Source organism: Pelodiscus sinensis, chromosome 3 (assembly GCF_049634645.1).
Source record: "Pelodiscus sinensis isolate JC-2024 chromosome 3, ASM4963464v1, whole genome shotgun sequence".
NCBI classification, from domain to species: Eukaryota; Metazoa; Chordata; order Testudines; family Trionychidae; genus Pelodiscus; species Pelodiscus sinensis.
The window spans coordinates 192,317,987-192,330,585 of record NC_134713.1 but is presented as its reverse complement, the minus strand read 5'-3'; the positions used below and the strand labels follow the sequence as shown (position 1 = coordinate 192,330,585).

Genomic DNA, 12,599 nt, shown 5'->3' with positions numbered 1-12,599 from the left:
TTTTATTTTGTTGCTTTTCTCCGGACCCTCTCCAATTTCTCCACATCTTTCCTGAAATGTGGTGCGCAGAACTGGACACTATTCCATTTGAGGCCTAATCAGAATAGAGTGGAGCAGAAGAATGACTTCTTGTGTCTTGCTTATGTACTCCTGTGAATTTATCCCAGAATGATGGGGGGGAGGGGTTTTTGGTAACCATGGCTGGCTAGGGGAGTGTGCAGGGAAGGAGGGAGGAGTATGGAGGCCTGTTGCTGTGCTCTCCTGGCTTTGTACATTGACAGCTCTATGACTCGGGGAGAGCACACGTGGGCAGGCTGCTACATCCTTCTGATTGACCCACCCCAGCACACTAGTCTCACTGCAGCCTCATGGTGTCAGAGGTGCAAGTGGGCTTCAAATGGGAAATCTAATTCACTTTGGGTCCCTCTCTTCCATGCTCAGAAATGAAGGCCTGGTCTGTGCTACCATCGATCTAAGTGACGCAACTTCTACTAGGTGAATAACGGTGCTGAAGTCGACGTCCTTCGATCTACTTCCCGCAGTAAGTTCCCTGCAGTGAGTCGATAGCAGATGCTCTCCCATCATCTCCGCTTACACTTCTTCTGGAGGAGTAGCGGAGTCGACGGGAGAGCTCTCAGCGGTCGATTATCGACTCGATTAATCGACCTCCGCTGGATCGATTGCTGCCCATTGATCAGTGGGGAGAGAAGAACAAATAATAGTGAGATGTAATCAGCCGCTGACTGACACATTCAGCACCATGGAATTGAACGCAGGACACACGAGACAAATGTTCCCAACAGCAAATGCCCCAGTTCACCCATAAAACAGTGGCAAGGGAGGGGAGAAAAGAGCACATGTCAATAAATACCCACATTCAGAAAAATCCAGCATCCAAGCTATGATTCTGGGTGCTGAGCATTGCTGTTCTTATTCTCTTTAATTTAAAACAACCCCCCCCCCCCCAACCTTCTACCATGGAAGTAGGCAGCCTGATAGTTGTTTTATTTTCTTTAGAGTGGACCTTGTGTTGCAAATGGCAGGAAGCCACGAACCACAAAAATAAAATAATTCTAACCTTAGTGCTAAGTAAGGAAAACAAAGATGGCACAGCAATTAGCAGCATTATATATGTTAGTACTAAGTAACAACAGATGTTCCTGCTTCAACCCGTTGCATTCCTCGCGATCCTTTGGAAACCAAGGCTTTTGACATTGCTATACATTACGCTGATCTTGTGTTTGTGAAGATGGCAAAGCCTGTTGGGTTGGTGAAAGCAATATTGGCCAGATCTTACCTGCATATACCTCACTGCCCTGCATACTTTGGCTGCCTTAACAGGCCAGCGTGTGCTATAAAAGCCTGCTCTGCGAAGACATGCGCGAGCCATGAGTCATTAGCAAGCATGCAAAGCTAATTGGCAAAATACTCATAAAAGATTTTGAAGGTGGGTTAATTACAATTCATTACACTGTAAACTGCCCCCAGGCTATTGTTAAAAAGGCAGGAGTTTCAAGGTCCAGTATTTTATGATTCATTTTGCCATGTTGTGAAAAACAGACTCGATATCAAACTACATTCATTATAGGGCAGACCGCAAAATCTTTATGGGCTTTCCCAACATTCCACCCCGGTTATATGAATTCATATGGACTGCACATTTTTAACCACTGGCAAGAAGTCATGAAATAAAATTTATGATATTTTCTTAACTTATGCTCAGCGCAGCCTTAAAACCGGCAAGACCTAATTGCTTTTTTCCCTCCCTGTTTTAGTTTGTGGTAGTGGATAATATAGGAAATAAGTAGTAATCCCTCTAAACGCGAAAGGTTTGATTGCCCAGTGTGGCCAGAGGGCGGGATAGAGATGCAGCTCTGAGATAACTGATAATGGAATGGTAATATAAGGCTTGTAATAACCCAGGTAACATGTCTAACACACTAGTACAGCTCGCTTATATTTCTAGATCGGGATGGGAAACATTTTTTGGGGGCATGGGGGACACTGACCCACAGACAAATCAACCCCCCCAGAGCAACCTTACTGGCCTGGCCCCCAGGTGAGAAGCAAACAAAACAAGACCAAAAGACACACTCACCTCACTCACAGAGGGCGCCGAGGCGCCACTCACATTCCAGTACCACAAGGGGGCACCGAAGCTCGGGGCTTCCCCCGGCAGCGTGACGATGCCCCTGAGCCTCGCTGCAGAGCAGACCAATGCCAGCCAGACGACAGATCTGTAGGTTCTCCATGCCTGTTCAAGATAGACAGTCTTGTAGCTGAGCATGAGACTGGGCCTTGGGAAAGTTGCGTTTCATCCCTGGCTTTGCCACACAGCTCCTCCGGCATGCAAATCAATTCAAACAGGACTCGGGACAGTTGGAGTACACAGCGTTAGAACATCGACATCTCGCACCCCCTTGCTTCCAAGTGTGTTGCCATGTGGACAAGCCCTTCGGTATCCCGACTGTTTTACTGGCGTGAGTAAATTTATACGTGAGCTCAAGCATCTGCAGCACTAGGCCCTTTAGCTTGTGATACAGGCCGTCCTCGCTATAGGTCTAAGATACGTTCCAAAAAACTTGAACTCAGCGAAACAACTTAAAGCGGGGAATTTTTTTCATGAGGCTGACGGACTTTTTTGGTTTTTGCGCGACTTAAGGGCGGGTAATGGGAGGACTTATAACACCTTGGTTCCTACAAGCATCAGCGATTTTAGTGCGGAACGGATATATACCTGGGCGACTTATAGCAGGCATGCCCTGTATTTAAGTTCCCTATGGGATAATAATGCCACCTTTCAGCATCTTCCCCCTTTAGACTGTACATTCTTTGGAGGCAGGGGCTGTCTTTAACTATGTACAGAACGTAGCGCAGTGTGTGATTTAGCTGTGATCCCTCTAAATTCTATCGTACAACATCATGAATGATGATAATTTAATTCAATCAAAATTTGAAAGGCAAATTCTTCATTATGTGGGGGAAGAAGGATCTATTTAGGAAATGGACCATCGGTGAAGGCAGAGCTGAGGGAGGCCCCGACCCCATCATGGGGGGGGAGGCAGGACAACTTGCTGTGCATGTGTCCCCCCCCCCCCCACCATGGGGAGGGGAGATGGGTGGGTGGGCACGCACACCCCAGCCTCCTTGGACTATGGGGAAGGCAGACAGCGTGTGGCCCGAACCTTCCTGGCCCCAGAGCATGGGGAGAGAGGAGGATGTGCAGCCTGGCCTTGAAGCATGGGGAGGATGGGTTCTGGGGACAGCAACACTCTGCCCCCAAAACGCCAACGGGGAGGCGTTCTAGGTGTGGAATGTGGGCGGGGTCAAGCTGGAGGTTTAGGAAGGCGATGCCTTTCCCTGCTTAGCATACCGGCCGCTCGTGCTTTAGGAGAAAACACAAAGTTTGGATCTTGAGTCAGATTCAAGTTTGAGGCGTATGTGGTAGAGATGGCCAGGAAATGAATTTTTTCCCCTGAGAAAAATAGAAATGATTTTTTTAAAAAATGGTTTTAAATGTTTATCCTCCCAAGTGCTTTTGTGAGGATGGCCGTATAAAATTTAGCCATATTTACCCCCAAAATGTATCTGAAGTTTGGAGGAGGGGGAAGTTATTGAAAAACCTCAAAATAAAACCATTATCCATTTTCAGAGGGGGGTTTTAAAATGAAAATCCCAAACTTTGGGCAAAAATTGGTTGTTTTTTTTTTGGTTTAGCTGGAAAGCTGTCATTTTGGGTAAGAATTAGGATTTGAAACCATTGAGAGATCTGTGAGCGCTCAGGACCTCTGATAATCAGGTCACTTATTTAAGCTGCTTATGTTAGACACGTGTGTGTGTGTGTGTGTGTGTGTGTGTTGCTGCCATCTAGACTAGAGACATCACAAGAAATGATTTTGTCATCGTATTTCAGTTATACCCATGCCATTCTTGGCTAGAACTAACAGCAAGCAAATGTAAAACTTCAGGAAAAAATCCTAACCAAACATTTCAGAACCTTCACAAATATTTGGTGTTAGAAACCGGAAGAGGTTCGCAGCTGGCAGGTAGTGGTGTTTGTTCAAAGCCTTTTTTGCCCTTCCCATAGTTATTAATCTAAACAGGGTTGTTTGTCTTGAAAATAGACATTTTCATCACCTCTCTTTAGAGTCATGGCTGCATCAGGCACGTGAAGCTGCAGACTTGAGATAGGAGAGTTATCCAAAAGGTATGAATCTCTGGTGTTTAAGATGTTGGGATGTAACCGGTTAACTGGTTAACTAGTAAGCTTCACCCTTACGGGTGACATGGGGGGGGAGGATGCTCCATCCTGGCTGCACCACAGGGGGAGACAGTCGATAGGCTGGTGACCGTTCCAGGACTGGGGAAGCTGGCAGTGGGGGGCGGGAGGGGAGATATGATCTACCCTGGTCCAGCAAAATCCCTCATCTGGGACCGATCAGGTCTTGAGGGTGCTAGACCAGGGAGGTCCAACCTATAGTAGCTGTATGCTGGGGGCTGTATCAGGTAAGTCCCTTGCATGGAAGTCCAAGGACCCGGAGTCTTCCACTTTCCCATTAAATAACTGTGTGACCCCGACAACTGCTCCCTGGTTTTCAGAGATGCTGATCCTCTATAAGCCCTCTTGACTTTTCCTTCCCATGCTGTTGTTGTGGACTATTGTGCTGCCTTCCACTCCAGAGGCTGCTGCATCTCACTGGGGGGGGGGGGAGGGGGGCAAATATACGGTAGAGAATGGGGAAACTATATGAAAATACGGAGGGTGAAATCCTGACCCCATTGAAATCCATTGCAAAACTCCCATTGCCTGCAATGGACAAGGATTCCCCGCCGTTTGTAGAGTTCACTGCTATGTAACTGGAACAGCGTGTACGTCCTGCTGTTAAAATCACCAGTGCTGATTTTCTTTAGTCTAAGCCTAAGGATGTAGAGGCGGGTAAGTGACTAATTGTGTAGTCGATACAGTTTGTATCAGCTACACGGTTAGTCGATAAGGGAAGGCGCTCAGTCCCGGCTGGTGCCAGTCCAGGAGTTACCCCTGCTGTGGCTGTGCAGATTAAATGTAGTAGGAGCTGGATGTGCAGGCCGCCTGGCTCCTCTTACATTTAAACTTCAGAGGTGCAGCGGGGGTAGGTCCGGACCTGATGCAAGCTGGGACAGAGCCAGGACCGCTGCAGCTCTGCATTTTCAATGGAGTAAAAGCCAGGCAGCTCTTACGACATCTAAAATGCAGAGCCGCAGCAGCCCTGGATTCGCACTGCGTCCAGCAGCCCCTGTCCGCAGCCAGCCCTGACCAGAGGCTGCAGCAGCAACATCCTCAATTTGCGGTGGCCAGAGATGGCCACAGATGGGAGCTGCTTCTGCAACCTCTTCTTACCCCCCTTTTCCCCCCACTGATGCATCTGAAAGGGGAGACAGGTGGCACCACAGAGATGGTGCTGGGGGGAACTGGCTTTTAAGCACCCCAGCACTGATTCCTGTCCCCCCTCCCCACTGCTGCCTCTGATACAGAGGCAGCAAGACAGGGAGAATGCGATTAGTCAAGTAGTCAACTCAACTCCCTGATTAGCTTAGGCTTATTGAGTAGTTGACTGCTTGACCTACTCGCTTATATCCCTATCTAAACCAGTGTTCTCTAACATGCCTGCTCCCTTCCACAGACACTTGTTTTCACAGTGAGGTCAGAGGGACCATCCATCTTGCCAGCAATGACTGTCACGCTCTACTAAGTAAAAACTCTGGATCAAAATCCCCTGCCCTTTTCTAGCACAGTTTTCCTTCTTTTCTAGGGTAGTTCTGAACTAGTAAGAAAAATACAGAATTTTTCCCTCGAGGAGCCAACTCCTGCAATGTGAACTCACTCAAAACTCCGACAGCAGTACTACGGTGTGAAGTAATACGGTATAAACTAGAATCCTAGCTCTCTGGTCTTACGCCAGGCTCATCACTGTGGAATTCCAAGAATCTCCTTGACAAAGGTTGGATTAATTTCAGTGTTCACTCAAGGCACGTCTACACCGCAGGGCTAAAGTTGGAATAGGCTACGGAACTTCAGCTACGTCAATTGCGTAGCTGAAGTCGAAATAGTTGAATTCAGCTTTTGGCGCTGTCTACACTGCAGGAAGTGAAAGGAAGAGCACTTTTCCTCTGACTTCTTTCCCCCTCATGAAATGAGGGTTACCATGAGTTGGAGTCAAAAGTCCTCCAGCGTGCCATTATTTTGAAATAAAGGCTTGTCGTGTAGACGTGCTCTTTGTTACTTTGGAGTAACGTCAGTTATTCAGAAATAATGCTGCTGTGCAGACGTACCTTGAGACACTAAACTGGGATTTGGGATATCTGCATCAATTGAACTCTAAGCACACTACTAAGGAGGTGAATATCATCACCCCTATTTTAAAGAAGGGGGAAACTGGAGCTCAGAAGACGAGTCATTTGCCCGGGATTACTCAGTGGGCCACTGGCAGACCCAGGCCCAGAAGGCAGGTCCCTTAAATCCTAGTCCACTCCTGTATCCACTAGGCTACACTACACCATGCCATGCTTCTCTGCTGCAGACACTCTGTAGTAAACACCCTGTGCCTCAGTTTCCCATTTGCAAACTGGGGATGGCTTTATGTGCCTGAGTCATCTAGATTTGTAGCCACCTCAGGGCAGGAACGATACCTTACACTGCTTTTATGTAGTGTCCTGATCTCAGTTAGCCCCTCTAGGGTCTCCTGGGATGCTAATAATACTAACCAAAGACCCTGGATTACAAACTGAATGCCAAGTACTGTACCGGTTGTTCTCATTCTCTCTGGAATTTTGGCACCCAATCCCATCACAGTATTGTTTAGAAATACAGGGCCAAATCTTGAAGTCCTTTCTTGGGCAAAACTCCCATCCAAGTCCATAGAAATTAAACGACCCATTACAATCACTGGGGATTTTGCCTCAGGATCTGCCCCGTGTAGACGCAAGGAAAGGGTGAAGTCTGGTCAGCGCTGGATTTGCAGCTGTAATCAAAGCTGGAGTTAAACTGAAAGGAGCAAATGGGAGGGGGAAACAAGAACAGTTGCCTCAAAGTCTTGAAGTGGCAGAAATTCATTTTACTTTCCCCGGTGACTGTGGTTTGCCAGGCTCAAGATCAAAGCCATGACCGGATGCAGAACTCTAATCAGTCTGTTCCAACCCAGCATTAGCCCTCCTGTGAGACTGGTGTCTAGACTGGCAGCGGGGACTCGTGCCAGGTTTGGCGAATGCTGGGGCAGGGGGCTTAACTCTTATCCGTGGCAAGAACACAGCAGCCAAGGGAGCAATCGGGCGTTAGCCTGGTGGAGGTCGGAGAAGGAAGTAGAACTGGACAGAAGAATGCTGCCCGGGGCAGAGAGAACCCATCACACCTCCGGTTATGCAGCGTGATGACTGGGCCCAGAAATCCCAGATAAGCGGAGCAGGGGGAGGCGCAAGTAATATCAAAGCCTTATCAGTGCAGATGAGCGGGCTTGATTTTTCTTCCAGCCCTTTCATGTGGAAATGAGGCCGAGTGCATGTTTCAAATGCCTCCCCCGGGATGAGCAGCGTCAGGATGTGGCGAGGAGCGGGGGACCTGTGCAGAGGCATGCATAGAAAGAGACGCCACGCGGAGGGTCACCAGGCCTGAAGGAGAGAGGGGAGCCTTTCTGTGTGCAAAAGGAGTCTCCTTTTCGGAGACGTGAGATCTTCTTTTGTGGAGGACTTGGCACAGCCTTGGCTTGGCAGCCTGAGTAAGGGCTCTGCCATTCGGCTCCGTGTTAGCTCAAGCTAAGGAGCTGTGTAAAAAAGGCAGGGCGGCCCAATGGCTAGGTACAAGCCAAGCGCGTGGGAGCGATGGGTGCAAATCTGCGAGCTACCCTCCACCAAGCCTGTCTGGGCCTCTGGTCCCCCTCTGTGAAAAGGGGGTGACCGCACGGCCCTGCTGCCTGGGCCCTCTCGGAGGAGCAGCGAGGATTGTGAGGTGCTCAGATGTTGCAGTGATGGGGGCCACGGAAGGGGCTAAGGCTGCATCTACACTCATCCGGGAGGGGTCCTTTCTAGCGTGGTACGTGCGCACACGGGCTGGCCTTAAGAACCCTCAGGGAGCAGCGTGTTCCTGAAATGGGCAGGCTCCCCAAGTACAGGGCCCAAGAGAGGCGGCCAGCTTGTTGTGCTACCAGGGCTGCGCTTCTGGTTTTAGCATTTACCTCAGTAAGAGCTAGTGTGACAAGGCCTGTCAATGGGGGGCGGGGGCAAAGGGCACAGTTGCTGAGGGGTCTGGAGATTCAAAGGGTGCCTTGGGGTGCCAGCAGTCTAAAAAGGAAAAGACCGACAGAAGTAGTAGGTTGTCCCCATGTGATAGACGAGGAGCAGAGGCACAGAGAAATGTTCTAATTTTTCCATCCGTGTGTGGGTTAAATTTTGTTCAACGCACCACGGCACGTGAAGATGTGCACCCGCCGGTAGAAACACACCCTGCCGGCTGTGGGCGCTCTGCTAATCAGCTGGATGGCATTGGAATGTCTCCTAGGTGGCTGCCCAAGTGCTCAGGGAACACTTGTGCAGAAATATCAAGTGACTTGGACAAGCTAGAGCATGGTCTTCTCCGTCCGGTCGGGAGCCATAAACGTGAGCCCTTCCGTGTCTCTCGATGATTAACAATACCACCTTGCTTGTCTATGGCACGTTGCATCAGTAGAGCTCAAGACGCTTTACCCAAGAGGTCGCCTCTCTTGCCGTTTCACAGATGTGGTGCCAAGGCACACACCGGGGACCAGCAGGCTGGTGGTAAAGCTAGGAATGGAGCCCCGGTCCAATGCTCTACCCACTGGACCACACTGCCACTGGTTGTCATGCTCTTCTTGCTATTCTGCCTTACAGCGTCACATCACACCATTGTCACGTTCCAATATGTATTTGTTCATTTCATTTTGTCATGCCTCCATTGTCCGGTGCACCTTCCTGGCTACACCGGACAGCGTGGGAACCTTTGTGGAAACACACATGTGTTCTAGCATCAGAGCCTTTCCTACTATTGTCCAGTGGCACGGGAATATTTTTAAGTGTTGGGGGGGGAGGTACTGAAAGCCAGCCCCATTATTTCTGTCTACCCCTCACCCCAGCTGAAGCCAGGACTCGCAGTGCTGTAACTAGCTGATTTTGCACCTGAGGTAAGAATGTAAAATTGCGCCCCCTCAGCTATGTGCCGGTGGCAAGTGCCTCACTCGCCAGGCCCTTGTTATGGCCCTGGCCAGGAGCAAAGCCACAGCGCAGAGGGCTGTCTGCCAGGACCCCGGACGCAAGATGGCGGCTGGAAGCCTGGGATGCCTTCGCACCCCCACAGCTCTTGTCCCCGAGCCTCTGCAAACACAAGTACAGCAGTTACCCTTCAACTTTTCCTCTGCGTTAGCTAACCAAGGGCCAGCGTCTCGCCACACAACTCATGCTGAGTAGCTCTTTATTCAGACAGGGCCTGGCATGTCACAGCAGGCCTGTCTGGCAATGCAATCTAGGGTTGTGATTGGGTAACCCATAACAACCACGTGCTTCCACCATTTTCAGACACTAGCCTGAGGAGGGCACGGTGTGAGGTGATGCCCCTATGCATGGGAGCAAAATCGGGAAATACTGTACGCTTTCATCCTGGCTCCCCAACGACTCTCTCCCTGTGTGTACGTGTTTGTATACAACCACTGCTAATGTGCACTCTTATTTCTGCTCCAAACAGTGCTATGCAGATTAGGGTTAGAATGGGACCAGTAGTCTGCCAAGGTATGTATGCACCGGAGCTATTCTTGGGGCACGTCACGTGCATGCATAAACATGTAGATGTCTCCGCTTGAAGGCCAAGTCCCACCCTGGAATACCATTCCATGACTTCACTTGACAAGGGACTTTGCAATGGCCTGTCCGTGGGCTATGGGGAATTCTTGAGAGGCGCTGGGTAAATTCCGCATAAGCTTTATGGCAAGTGCTGGTTTCCTGGAATGTGAAGCAATCTATTTATGCCAGGGATGGGGAACCTAAGGCCTGGGGGCCGGATGTATCCCGGCACCTGGGGCTTAAGGTCCCCCCCCACTGCACTGTGGGGGTGAGCACACAGAATCTACTAGCCCCCTGAGGCTCTGGTGTGGGAGGGGAATGTGGGGAGTGTTTTTCTCCTTCTCAGTGGCCACGTCAGTGAGAAGGTTTTTTGTTGTTTTTTTGGTTCTTGTGTGTGGCCCCCGAATGACTTTTCTGTGGGCCAATGGCCTCACCCAAGAAGGCCCCCCCCACCCCTGATTTCTGCAGTCCCCAGCACTGGCATCTCCGAGCAGTCCCCAAGGATTTAAAAAAAGAAATAATTTTCTCTCTTCTCAGACGGTAGGAGAAGGCACAATGTTTTGGGTGTGAGCGGCCCTGTGTGTGAGAGAGACTGGGCACATCAGGGAGCGTGGGATGAACGGAGGGAAAGCTGACTCAAGGAAATGAATTTGCCTTTGTCGGAGGGAGCTGAGTTTTGTCACCATTCTTATCTCACCTGGGAGCCAGGGTCACAGCCGGAGCTGCCCTGCACGACCGGTCTGTCTCCTTCTCTGGCCCCTCCCAGAGGCTGGACAATTTCAGTGCAATTGAGGTGTAATGGGGAATCGTGACCACACAGAAATGACACCTCAAAGAGCTCATGTGAGTCTGCTTCAGCAAAACTAACGAGGAGTCCTGTGGTAGCTTAATGACTAATGTTGATTTGAGCATCAGCTTTCGTGGGCTGGAACCTGCAGGGCCAGTTGCATTGAGGCCAGAGACCTTGTGCTGGATTCTGAATTTGGATAGAGAAACAGGGCAGACTTTTGCGTTGCTAAGCAGGTGGGCAGGCACACTTAAAAAAAATTTGGAACTTCTGCATAGCTTTATAGATCTTAAGGCAAGAAGGGATCACCCTAGTCATCTACAGATTGAACTTCTCTAGTCTGGCACTGTTTGGTCGGGCAACATCCGTGGTCCGGCATGATTTTAGTTAGCCGGATGTCCACTTATCATGGGTGTGACCAAGTTCCTCATGGGCCAACACATTTTCTTTACTGCCACCAGTCCAGGTTCTCCATGTTCTGTGCAGATATTTAGCTCTACTTTACCCCTAAATATCTTCTAAGAGCCCAGGAAGCAGTGGAAGTGTTGGTAAGTCTGCTAGACAATATTGACCTCCGGTGGTTTGGCAAATTCTCTGGTTTGGCACCGGTTGGGTCCCGAGGATGCTGGACAAGAGGTTCAACTTGTAGTTTGATCTGTATATCATAGGTCACAGGACTCCCTCCAAAAGATTCTTATCAGAGCTAGAGCATGCCTTTCAGCAGAATGTCTAGTCGTGATGGAGAATCCTCTGCAACCCCTGGTAAATTGTTCAAATGGTTAATTATTAGAGCCCTGCAAATCTGTGGATATCCGCTTTATATCCACGGGTCTTTGCATCCACAGACATGGATGTGCATATCCGTGGCTCATTTTTGCAGATGTGGATACAATTTTTGTATCCATGCTGGGCTCTATTATTTATTCTCCCTGTTTTTAGGGTTTCTGACTTCATCTCCAGACATAATGATTTGCAACGATCGAGACTAGAGTCCACTATGGCACGTTCACCATTGTGTCCATGAGGAAGGAGCTGTTGCAGATGGGAATGGATGATTTTTGCCAACACAACTAGCAAGGTGCCCGCTACCAATGAGGAGTCCAAAACAACTTGGAGGCTGCGGATCGATTTAACAATCCTGGACAACCCCCCTTTACAGAGATAGAAAGGAAGCCAGCTCTCCTAAGTGATTCTTGGTTTCAACTTTGGGTAGCTGTGCTTCACGCAGGCACTGACAATGTTTATGGTTGGGAATGTGGTCTAGTTGTTAGAGCAATTAAGTGGGGTGCAACATTCTATTCTCAGCTCAGTAGCTGACTCACTCGTATGACCTTGGGCATGTCACTTGACCTCTTTGGCCCAGATCCACAAAGATATTTAGGTGCCTAACTCCCTAAATACCTGTGAGGATCTAGGCCTTTGTGCTTTCATGTACCCCTCAGGAACAGGAGAGATCATAACCCTTCCTCCCACACAGGGCGGTGAGCGGATGAATTCATTAATGTTTGAAATACAGTTTGAGATTCTTGGATGAAAGATGCCCTGTGTGTCAGGCACCTGCTGCTCTTAAATAATTGTCTGCCCTCTGTTGTCTGAACCCATTCATGCAATGGTGAAAATGTAAATTTGTAAAATCTTACAAAAATGCTTAAAAGTAAAATCCATATTATCCATCAAAATAATATACAGAAAAATACCTGCTTTTGACAAGCCTAACAGCAAGTGACCTATTCATGATGGGGTAGGGGGAGGGAGAATGATATAATGTTCCTCTCTCTATTGATATAAATGTCCCACCATGTTACAGTCTTGAATCTATTTAATTTTCCTAGAAATGCCTTTTTTGACTCATCAGAACGAAATAATCTTTTACGTACACATACAAGTAACCATGCAGTTATAAAACCACTGGTATTCTATCAATGGCTTAGTCGGGAAAACTGAGGCACGGAGAGACTGAATTGCTCAGCACCACACGGTAAGGGAGGAGCCA

The 12,599-nt window shown here is 48.9% G+C and overlaps 1 long non-coding RNA gene across 1 annotated transcript in view; it reads left to right on the top strand.

The window, feature by feature from the left end:
- Positions 1 to 2,476, top strand: part of LOC142827698 (uncharacterized) — a 67,998-nt gene extending 65,522 nt beyond the window's left edge. Inside the window, exons 3-4 of the long non-coding RNA XR_012902413.1 lie at positions 442 to 541; positions 2,338 to 2,476. This is a non-coding gene — a long non-coding RNA (uncharacterized LOC142827698). The remainder of the gene's footprint in view (positions 1 to 441; positions 542 to 2,337) is intronic.
- The last annotated feature ends 10,123 nt before the right edge of the window (positions 2,477 to 12,599 follow it).